This window comes from Aulonocara stuartgranti (genome assembly GCF_965226115.1).
Source record: "Aulonocara stuartgranti genome assembly, chromosome: 2".
In the NCBI taxonomy this organism is placed as follows: domain Eukaryota; kingdom Metazoa; phylum Chordata; class Actinopteri; order Cichliformes; family Cichlidae; genus Aulonocara; species Aulonocara stuartgranti.
In genome coordinates this window covers 9,531,450-9,543,433 of record NC_138940.1, presented here as the reverse complement: position 1 = coordinate 9,543,433, position 11,984 = coordinate 9,531,450, and the positions used below count along the sequence as shown (strand labels likewise).

The 11,984-nt window shown below is 41.9% G+C and overlaps 1 long non-coding RNA gene and 1 pseudogene across 2 annotated transcripts; both read left to right on the top strand.

The window, feature by feature from the left end:
* The first annotated feature begins 1,802 nt into the window (after positions 1-1,802).
* LOC309686947 lies at positions 1,803-4,525 on the top strand. The gene is made up of 3 exons (XR_014270600.1): positions 1,803-2,065; positions 3,124-3,211; positions 3,932-4,525. It is a non-coding gene; the product is annotated as an uncharacterized lncRNA (long non-coding RNA).
* A 1,544-nt stretch (positions 4,526-6,069) lies between these two features.
* Positions 6,070-11,450, top strand: LOC309716782 (TBC1 domain family member 2A-like; annotated as a pseudogene). The gene is made up of 7 exons: positions 6,070-6,978; positions 8,445-8,645; positions 8,756-8,956; positions 9,044-9,164; positions 9,249-9,434; positions 10,059-10,180; positions 10,510-11,450. The product of its transcript is annotated as a TBC1 domain family member 2A-like (transcript).
* The last annotated feature ends 534 nt before the right edge of the window (positions 11,451-11,984 follow it).

The following is an 11,984-nucleotide window of genomic DNA, read 5'->3' as shown; positions in this document are numbered from 1 at the left end:
ACAGTGCAGAAATGGTTTCGCTATGCTCCAGACCGGATGGGTGGTGCAGGACGCCCGATATCCAGCCCCGTCATGGAGTAAACTAAAAACAGTAAATAATACATTTAACAAACAAGCAAGCTCTAAATTCAAGCGGAGAGACTGCAGACGTAGCCGCACCATTCCAGGGATTTTTGGTTAGCATGAGGGGTCTAGCCAGGACCCTTACTGGATACTGGGTGGGAATCGAACGTGCGACTCCAAAGATGTGTAGTATTACCACTACACTATCCAGCTGCGCTACACTATCCAACAAAAAAAGTTTTTAGAAAATTTGATAAAGTCTGATGCTTAATATTGTAGGGATATTAATATCCCTACAATATTAATACGGATTAATAACACAGAGAAGTCATACTTCTGTTATGACAGAATTAATTGGGTAAATTATATTTACAATTGTAACATTGTAAACTTAATGTTATGATTTTACATTATATTAAATTGTAACATGATGTAAAATCGTAACATTGTAAACTTAACGTTACAATTTTACATTATGTTGCAATTTAACATAATGTGAAATTGTAACATTGTAAACATAATGTTACAATTGGAACATCAGTCCATCTATCCATGCATCTTCATCCGCTTTATCCGAGGCCGGGTCGCGGGGGCAGCAGCCTAAGCAAAGAGGCCCAGACCCAACACGCTGTGTACTCACCTTTGCTAAGTACATGTGAACAGATCTTGAATAAAAAAAACAAAACAAAACACACTTTTCTTTTCTGTTTTATTGAAAGCACTTTACAGAAAGTGTAATTGTTTGTAATGAAGAAAGAAGTAGGTAGGTTTCCATGTGTAATTAGTGTGTGATAATGCTGCAGAAGAAGCTTAATGTGTACTTTGGAAAAACAATGGGGGGAAAAGCTGGCTGAAGAAGAAAAGATAAATGTCCTTTTTTTTCAAGCCTTCTCTGGTCAGCCGTTTCAGTGCCACGGCCCTTGCTTGGTGGGCGGGGAGACGTGCACTGGCGTTTCCTTTTTGCTTTTTCCTGCTCTCGCCAAGTCCTCCGCCAGCTCTACATCTCTCTTATTAGCTTTTATTACCCGACAATCACAATCAAGAGATGTTGAATAAAAAAAAGAAAAGAAAAGAAAAGCTACTTTTGTTTTGTGTTTTATTGAAAGCACTTTACAGAAAGTGTAATTGTTTGTAATGAAGAAAGAAGTAGGTAGGTTTGCATGTGTAATTAGTGTGTTATTGCAGAAGAAGCTTAATGTGTAGTTTGCAAAAACAATGGGAAAAAAAGGTGGCCGAAGAAGAAAAGATAAATGTCCTTTTTTTAAGTATTCCCTCGGCCGGTCGTTTGGCTTATGACATGTGGCGAGGACTCTGCTACAGAACTCCGCCAGTTCGAACCCCCCACGAACTCACTGCCACGGCCCTGCGCGGGGGGCGGGGAAACGCGCTCGCATTTCCTTTTTGCTTTTTCCTGCTTGAGCCAAGTCCTCCGCCCGCTCTTCATCTCTCTCATTACCCCTTATTACCTTACACTCATGCCTTTGCCTTTCACCACTTCAAAACGAAGCCTACTTCAATATTACCTTCATACGCTCTCTTTGCTTTTGGCTTTCCTCATGCTGTGTACTCACCTTTGCTAAGTACATGTGAACAGATCTTGAATAAAAAAAACAAAACAAAACACACTTTTCTTTTCTGTTTTATTGAAAGCACTTTACAGAAAGTGTAATTGTTTATGATGAAGAAAGAAGTAGGTAGGTTTCCATGTGTAATTAGTGTGTTATTGCAGAAGAAGCTTAATGTGTACTTTGGAAAAACGATGAGAAAAAAAGGTGGCCGAAGAAGAAATGATAAATGTCCTTTTTTTTCAAGCCTTCTCTCAGCCGGCAGTTTCAGTGCCACGGCCCTCGCTTGGGGGGTGGGGAGACGTGCCCCCCAAGGAGACCTGCTAGATTGTTCAGAAGGTTGTTCTCATCCATCCAGATGGAGGATCACTAACAGGAGCGTGGAAGACTCCAGAATCCACTCTGGCTGGAATCCGGTGGATATGCAGTGTGTACAGGTACAGGACCATTTAAACGGACAGCATTTATAGAATGACTATTAAAAGTCAGCGAGTGTCAGTAATGTTAATGTGGTTATGTTAGTAATACACCGAGTGCTAATATAAGAGCTTTAAGATGCATTTGTAGATATTATTACGTGTTTTACCGTCTTTATGGTGCTAGCTTAAAGTTACGGTGTAAACGTTAGCTTATATTGGAGGAAAGCTGTTACTGGTTAAACGATGTTAGCACAGAAATATTAGCTTCTGTCATGACTGATGAAGTTACTAGTTAATAAAGTTTTCAGTAAAGTGATTAATCGCAGCCACAGGTTGACAGCAAATATCTCGATTAGCTTCAGTGCATCTGTAATAAATATGTGCAAGTTTCAGTGCTTCGTTTAAACTGTATGATACTTATACTGACCCAGGGTCAGTGTAAAATACAATCCTAGCTGTGTGAACAAAGCCACTGTAAATTTAATCCTGCATGACAAACCTCAGGATGCAGATTATTATTACTCTTTCCTGCTGGCACACCTGAGAGTCAGCTAGAAACTTATAGTGACGTGGACATCATGCAAAGACTGCCAGACTCTGTAATACTGCAAATGATCAGTGACTCAGGTTAACACTAAACTTCAAACGGTACCTCTGTGTGCTGAACATCTAGGATTGAGTCAGGCTGCATTGACTGTGGGACTTTAATGTGTTAAAAGCAGGTTGAAGACGGCTCAGAAACATTTGAAGATTAAAATTTAGCATTATGGCTGCTGGTGGTTTGTAATATCTACTCAGCTGTATTTTTGTTACTAATTTATGTTTGTTGTTGTTTAACACAGATTTCAGAAGAGCAAATATGCTTAATAGTTTAACTAGATTTCATTTGTCAGTGTTTGACTGCTGAGTCACCGGAAGAACTCATTTCATTCATTCTCCATATGATGTTAATTTACAGAAATGTTTCACAGGAACTGATTTCTCCCAAAGGTTGAACTAGTGTGTTTCCATAGATTACCTCTGTATGAATGTACTTCTTAAATGAAGGCAAGTGTTTGTCCTTTTTTGTTCCTCAGGTACAGTACGTGATATCAAGGGCAGGTGGTCAACACTGGGGACAAGAAGCAGACATACTTCCAAGAGGGAGCTGCAGTGAGGTCAGAGGTCAGAATCTGAAACAGCTCAGGTTTATATTTTAGAGGTTATAAAAAATCAAAATGTATTTATAAAGAAACCTTTAAATAATAGTCATAATTATGATTATTATAAGAAATATCAAACATTTAAGTGGATTTTCTGTTACACATATTGTGTTAGCCCTGCGATAAACTGGCAGCCTGTCTTTGTCCTGTATCAGCTGGGATAGGCTTCATCCTCCCGCAACCTTGAATTGGATACATTTTATTCCAATTATGTAATCTGATCATTTACAAACTCAAGGTATCTAATCAAAATGTAAGTAATAATTATAAAATGGGAAAGCAGAAATAAGTGTGACATAAATGTAAATGTGTGAGCTGACATAGAGCTACATGCAGTCTGAAAAACCTTTGTTGTCAAGTTTGCAGGTATATCAGCACGAGACATTCTTACATAGAAGAGACATTAAAGTCTCTAACTCAGTGAAGCATTATTGGTCCCGTCTGTTTGGATAAATATAGTAAGTTGATGTATGTCCATTTATTGACACATTTTCTTAAGTGCTTATCCAGTTCAGGATCACAGTGGAGCTGCAGCTGGATATGTTCACTAAATAAACCTTACAAAAGTTAACAATAAACCTGCATCCATGTACGTTGTTGTCCACAGGATGAGAAAATCAAACTGGAACACTGTGGAACATGTTAATAAATGTTTGTGTGTTTATGCCTGTGTCTTTCACAGGAGGCGCTGGAAGGTTTCCCTAATAGTTCCTGGTGAATCAAAGCAGAACCATAAAGGTTGCTGGACTGCATGATGGCCTTACCCCTGAGCAGTCATCCTGTTAAAGGATGAACCAGTTAGAAGCTGTTTTCAAAGTAGCTGAGCAGATTTCATCTCAAGTAAGCGATTAACTGTTTGTTCATCTGTTCCGCCACTTAAAGAGCATTTAAGGACGTCTTTTGAGTGTCCAGTTGAATTAATTCTACTGGCTCTCATGGTCATTTGTTATTATAGTCATATTTTTCATGTTCATCCAGCTATTTAGTAAATTCTATCTATTTAGTAATATCCGTCAGCTATAAAATGTAATATAAATATAAAAATATCTAAATATCTCCTGCCCTTTATGTTTTAATGATGTAAGTCTGTTATCGTGTTACATTAGCATTCCTCACATATCAATGAGATGCTGTACAGTACAATCCTACTGACACAGCAGAGGGATAACGACAGCTATTCAACATCGTTACACGACACATTCGAGCTGCATGACGCAGACAAAGTGACTAAATCATCTTTTTGTGGTTTATTGTCTTCAAACCAGCAGACAAAGCCGATGGCAGAAGATGGCAGAGAAGAACTTCAGGCCGTGGACTGAAAAGGTATTTTTTCCTTGTTATCAAAAGACATTTGGAGTGGCAGCTTCTACAACTGGTTGTGCTAAAGTAAAGCTTACAGTCTAAGAAATCACAGTGTTGATATTCAGCACAAAGAGAAAAGCTCACTTGTTTGAATTTATTTACAATCATAGTTTTATAAATTCTGACTGTAAACAGCTTTTACAGCTTTGATATTGTTTGACACTCGATATCAGGTGATAGGGTTTAATTTAAAGGTTTCTGTGTCCCAATGAGCCATTTACACTGATCAGTGTCAGTTTAACTGTAACACATTCATTATTTAGATTCAACAAAGAAATAACTGAATGTAAAAAATGGCAGCCCTCAGGCAGGTTTATAGAGATACATGCATGCATTATGAAATTTATGTATCCCAGATAATTGTTATTCATCTAGTCATGGCAGACCTACCTCTTCCTCCCAAGTTAACTGCAACCCAAAATAACTAGTGGGGCTATTTACACACTCACAACCAGTGTGGGGTAAAAAGAGCCACCAAAAAACTGTCAGCCACAGATGTGCTAGAAGAGTTAGAAGCTCTACTTATGGAGAAACTTTCTAAGTCTAACAGGGGACAGGAACTCCTGCCCAAGTAACATGATATAAGCCCACATACAGCCCAGCCATAAAGTGAACCAAGTTAAAGACAGCATGGGACCAAATGCATGTAACCAGCCTGCACCCACCTGACATTTCTTCCTCCTGAATTAAATGAATGAAGGGATGAAAGTTAAATGACTACAAATCTAAAGCCACTAGTTCCCACACTGGAGCTCCCTGACACTGTGTGTTAACTGTATTTAGCTTGTATCAACAGTTGTAACAGGCTAAGCCACCTGAGACACTGCATTGAATTTGTTCCTGTCTTACTGGTTTCAGCTGACTGGTTTCAACTCAGATATTCTGCTTTTTCCTTTCAGTAGATCAAAGCAGCTCGTGCTCCTTCTGCTTCCAATTTAGAAGAAGAAGAAGAAGGCGAAGGCTTCAGCGAAGTGGCGTTCATGGTCTCAGTGAACAGTCACGGTCACACACTGCATGTGGTTTTAAAAGCAACATGTCTGTTCACCACAACAATGGAGATGTGTAATATTAGTGCAGCTATGGTTTGTTCTTGAACATCAGTTCTGTTTTCTACTTTGATCACTCAGACCAAAAAAGTGTTGTTTTCAGATTCTTTCTTTTAAATCTATAAAGCACCTGTTCATTTTTTTTATTACAATTAGTTTCACATAAATGTTAGTGTTTCCTTTTATGATCTTTTAATGCTTACACTACACTGTACATGAAATCAAACCTAATAATGAGGCAGATAACATTCCTGTTACGATCCAGACTAGTGGTCTTACTGGGGCCGGTGAACAGGACTGTAAGCTTGCCATTGTGCCAGTTAAAGTAAAATCAAAGAGAGGTCAAAGAATAGTGGAAACGTATGCCTTTCTGGACCAAGGGAGTTCAGCATCCTTTTGTACAGCGGGTCTTATGGACAAGCTGAATATTGCTGGGAGGAGGACAAAGATTCTCCTGCGCACCATGGGACAGGAGAAAGTGGTGGACAGTTTCATTGTACCTGAACTTGAAGTTGCTGGATTGGACAGTGACATGTACTGTGATATGCCTAACCTCTTCACTCAGCATAAAATGCCTGTAGATATTGGTAACATCTCAAATCAACAGGACCTGGTTGACTGGCCACATTTGAAGCATGTTCATTTGCCAGAAATTAAGGCCAATGTTGAGCTTTTGATTGGCATGAATATGCCCAGAGCTCTAGAACCTTTGGAGGTCATCCGGAGTGTAGGTGATGGACCCTTTGCCATTAGGACTGTGCTCGGCTGGACTGTGAATGGGCCACTTAATCGAGAATGCTGTGGAAGGCCAGGATGTTTGGCAACAGTTACCGCCAACAGAGTTTCTGCTGTCACACTGGACAAGCTATGGAAACAGCAGTTCAAGATGGATTTTCCTGAGAGCAGCAATGATGAACAGATGGGGCTGTCAAAGGAAGACTTGAAGTTCCTGGAATTGGCCAGCAAGATGGTGACTTTGGGGGATTGGCACTACAGCATTGCCCTGCCACTAAAAGACCGAGACATAAGAATGCCTGACAACTGTGCAATTGAGCAACGAGCCTTAGGTTTGAAGAAAAGGTTCATCAGAGATAAAGACTTTCATAAAGACTACACTGCCTTCATGACAGATCTTATATCTAGAGGATATGCAAAGAGAGTCCCAGTCACAGAATTAGAGCGCCAGAAATGGGGAAGGATTAAACGTAACTTTGTTCCTGGAGATGTGGTCCTTATAGTGGATGATTCTGCACCTCGTGGTTCTTGGCTCATTGGGAGAGTCACCGGAGCTGCACCAGATGAAAGGGGGCTTGTGCGTCAGGTCTGGATTAAGACCCCAACCAGCCATGTGTGCAGACCCATCACAAAGATATGCCTTCTTCAGGAGGCCTCTGACCCATGACTATGACATTTTTGACACAGTGTGACATAACTAACTTTGAATTGACTTTAATGTTATGAGATGTACATCAGACTGACTATATTTAGGCTAAGTGCTGGTAACCTCTGGCCTATGACTGACTGACCATGTGCAGACAGAAGAAAAGAAGAGAAGACATGAGAAAATAACTTTGGTGGACTTTTGAGTATGTTATGTTGTCTCACTGGGTGTCTGTGATATGATGAAGTGTGTGTTGTGAGTTATGGTGTTGGATGTGTAATTATTACTGTAAAAATGTAATAATTAGGGGCCGGAATGTTGTGGATAGGCGTAGCTTTGGGTCACGTGGTGTCAGTAATAGTGATTGCTATATCACCTGTTCACGGCCCGAGGGAAATTTTGTGAATGAGTGGGTGATGGGGGAAGTCGACTTTTGCTGACCGCTCAAGCGTCCCAAGGCGTTCCCAGGCCAGCCGAGAGATATAATCTCTCCAGCGTGTCCTGGGTCTGCCCCGGGGCCTGCTCCCGGTGGGACATGCCTGGAACACCTCACCCAGGAGGCGCCCAGGGGGCATCCTTGTCAGATGCCCGAACCACCTCAGCTGGCTCCTTTCGATGTGGAGCAGCAGCTGCTCTACTCTGAGCCCCTCCCGGACGGCCGAACTTCTCACCCTATCTCTAAGGGAGAGGCCAGCCACCCTTCGGAGGAAGCTCATTTCTGCCGCTTGTATACGCGATCTCGTTCTTTCGGTCACTACCCACAGCTCGTGGCCATAGGTGAGGGTAGGGATTGTAACATTGTAAACATAATACAATTTTACATTATGTTACTGTCAGAGTCGGACGGTGCCCCGACCGGTCGACCTGTGTGTGTGTGTTTTTTTGTTCTCCTCTCTCGCTCCGCTTTTTCTCCGCTGCGATTGTTACCTCCGACCCGTAAGTGCTGCCACTCTGAGCTGCCTAATAAGCCTGGACGCGATCGAGATGGAAGGGGACACTTCACTGATTCTAGGGAATTTTGTGGACACACGAGGGGAGACGGGGAGAGGAGCACTGAAGGGACTTGCACTGTGGATAACTGTGGATTGATTTTGGCTTCACTGTAAATAAAGACACTGTTCAACTTAAACGAGAGGTCCGCGTCTAGGTTCGCTAACTCACCACCCTTAACAGCTACAATTTAACATCATGTAAAATTGTAACATCATGTTTACAATGTTACAATTTGTAAATTGTAACATTGTAAACATGATGTTACAATTTTATATGATGTTAAACTGTAACATAATGTAAAATTGTAACATTATGTTTACAATGTTACAATTTTACATTATGTTAAATTGTAACATAATGCTTAACAGATAATGGTTATCCTCTTTTTATATCATACATCATTGTCTCTGTAGGAGGGTCTGGAGCACCCCCTGCTGAGCCGCTGGGCTCAGTACCTTGCAGGCAGGTCCAACGATGACTTCATCATCTCACCTGAGCTCAAAATTCTGGTGCGTGAAGGCGTCCCTCGGGAGTATCGGCAGAGAGTGTGGCGCTGTTTGGTCCGAGCCAGAACTTTGACAAGCCAAGAGTGCCACATGCAACGCTATCAGCAGGTACAGCTGTAGAGAGAGAGAGTGCTTTATCCGCACCTGAGCACAGGTGGCTCCTCCTTCTTCCTGTTGGGAATGCTGGCGAGCACTCAGTAATCCTGTTCTGTTTCCAGCTGTGTGAGAAGAGTCGGACAGCTCCTAATCCTGCCTCCAGGCAGGTCCAGCTGGACCTTCACCGAACCCTGACGACCAATCAGCACTTCTCCTCGCCGTCCAGCCCCGCCCTCCAGCCCTGCCCTCCAGCAGCTCCGCCGCATCCTTCTGGCCTTCTCCGGGCATAACCCTGCCATTGGCTACTGCCAGGTACTCAACAGGTCAGAACAAAAATATAAATATTATATCTGAGTTCTTATGTGGACCCGCCTTCCAGGCAGAACCTCACCTTCCATGAATGTCCACAGGTTAGCGGCCCTCGCTCTGCTGGTCCTCCAAAGTGACGAAGACGCCTTCTGGTGTCTGGTGGCAGTCGTGGAAGCCATCATGCCTCAGGACTACTACACCAAGAATCTGGTGGCCTCTCAGGTCAGCAGACACACTCACCTGCTTGCCTGCTGTGATCTGTTTTAGTGATCAGTGAGGCTGATCTCTGTGAGTCTTTGTGCTCAGGCGGACCAGCGCGTGCTGAAGGACTTCATGGCGGAGAAGCTTCCTCGCCTGGCATCTCACTTTGAGGATCACAACATTGACGTCTCTCTGGTCACCTTCAACTGGTTCCTGGTGGTTTTTGTGGAGAGTCTGCCCAGCGACATCCTGATGCCTCTGTGGAACGCCTTCCTGTATGAGGGTACCAAGGTACCATACACCCGAACACACCATGACAGAAATGCAGACAACACTTGAATGCACCACAGTAGTGTCCATGGAAACAAAAATGATTTTGTTTTCACCTTTAGATGTCTTTATTTACATTTTAGGAGTAATAAGACATTGTTTACTAAGCATGGGGAACTGTCATGTGACATGAAATAGGAGTGGGAAAGCAGATAATTCTAGTAACGACCTCACAGTCTACCACAAGCAGCGTAAATCCAGACGATGAGCGGGACAATGGCTTTGGGCTTGTTTCTGCAATGTGACAAATGCAGCACAGCTTTTACATCGTTTGTCTCAGGAAATAAAATCACAGTTCAGACACAGAAATATATACCACACAGGGATAAATGCTGACAACAGCTTCAGCCACGTAGATCCAACCCAAAAGTTTAATTTAAACTTAAAGCTCAACTACCAAGTAAGTTAATATTATCTGGCAACTGAGGAACCAAGTGGCTTATTGGAAATCGATCAGAGCTGTAATGAGTAAAGGGCCCAACTGCACCACAACTGAAAGAGTAATTTTATGACTCACCTCCTCAAAGTTTCCAATTAATTGTGTGGCGTGAGTGTCCTGTTATGAAATGCGTGTCTGTGCTGCAGGTGATCTTCAGATACACTCTGGCTCTGTTCAAATACAAAGAGGACGACATCCTGAAGATTCACGACAGCGTGGAGATCTACCAGTACCTACGCTTCTTCACAAAGACCGTCTCCAATGCCAGGTACGCACTCGCCTCCACCCGCCTTAATCTACGAGCTGTTACACTCTCAGAAGTGTAGCGGATGTAGCTGTTGAATCTTTGAGCTTCAAACCCTTTTTACTGAAATTTTGTGAGAAGTTTAAATTTCCCTGATCACAGTAACAACAATTTAAAGATTTTTAAGTATCTGCAGCTCTCGGATACATGTGGTCCAGTCAGTCCAGTATTTCCTGCTCAAACTGCAGTACCTGAAGTATCAAGCAGCATAAAACAGAAACACTCAAGCTGATCAGTTTCCAGTTCCTCTGTGTTGGTGATCGAGTCCTTTCCACCTGCGTGTGTCCATGCAGGAAGCTGACCAGCATCGCCTTCAACGACATGAACCCATTCCCCAGCCGGCTGCTGAGGAACAGGCGAGTGCTCCACCTGGAGCGCCTGCAGGCGGAGCTGCGTGAGCTGGAGGAGCAGCACAAGGAGTTCATCACCGAGAGCGTCGTACGGAAAGACAAAGAGCTCGACGTCATGGTGAGCGAGGACGACGAGGACCTCTGATCACACGGGACGCTTCAGCTGCTCACTTCGAGACGACGATGAGTTTTCCATGAGTTCAAGAGAATTTTACTAAACCGGCTGTTAACTGGTTTCCTTCACACCAAACACAGGATTGTGTCAGGTTCACCATCTCTACTAACACTACAAGGAAACAGACGCATACAGATTTAACTGCATCACATCTCTGAAACAAGCTTGCAGTAAACAAATGTGTACTGTGTTCACGTGTGTAATAAGTCAGGCTGCAGAAATGTGCAGATGTATTTCAGTGAATTCATTTGGATTAATATGTGATAGCTTATTTATTTCATTGCATCTTTTGCTTTATACCTAAAAATGCGTGACATTTCTAAATGTAGTCACATCCCTATGAAACATGGTTGATTATCAGCTGTAGTCACAGCTGGTGATAAAGTAATTAAATGTCCAGCTATTCAAAAATAGGGCATTCTGCACAATGAGTACTTTTTGGTACTTGAAGTATATTTTGATGCTGATGCTTCAGGGCATTGTGCTGCATTGTCGAAGCTCTCTGGGCTTCCGGTTAGAACGACCTCACAGTGTTTTATTTTGATCTGGTGTAAAGTGCATTGTGCAGAAATGACAGCATGATAGTCACATGATAAAACTGACTTTTCTTTTTTTTTTTTTTAATTTTACTGGGTGTGCATCTTGTTCAAATGTCTTTTTCAGCATTTGTACATAAATATTCTGTATATAAATATTTGATTTTCATTTATTTTACAGAGTCCTTTATTTTGTTTCACAAATATGACATTCATGTCAAATGACATCTGCAGACTTTATAATGACCAGCAGGGGGCAGTGTATTGCAGTCTATGAGAACATTTACTGAGACCTGTTTCATGCACTAGTTTCATGTCTCATTGAATCCAACATGATGTTGATTTTGTAAATTAAGGTCACATCTTCATCACATCTAATTTCAAAACACTGATCAATTTTTAAAAAAAAATGAATTCCATACCAATTGCAGGAATAAAATAGGAATAAATAACAAACGAGAAATACATACAAAACAAGAGAAAGGCACACATGAGAGAACAGGTCACATGACAGCACAGCATTATCTACCCACAATTTGAACTAAATAACAGATAGCACAGGCAATGAAAACAAACGGAAATCAGAATAAATTTAAAAACTTTTATTGATGTTAACTTGAAGTGCTGAATTAGCCCTGTTGTCAGTTCAAATCACTTCAATCTATCGCGCACTTTAAGGTCTTTAGACCTTAAAAAGTAATACACTG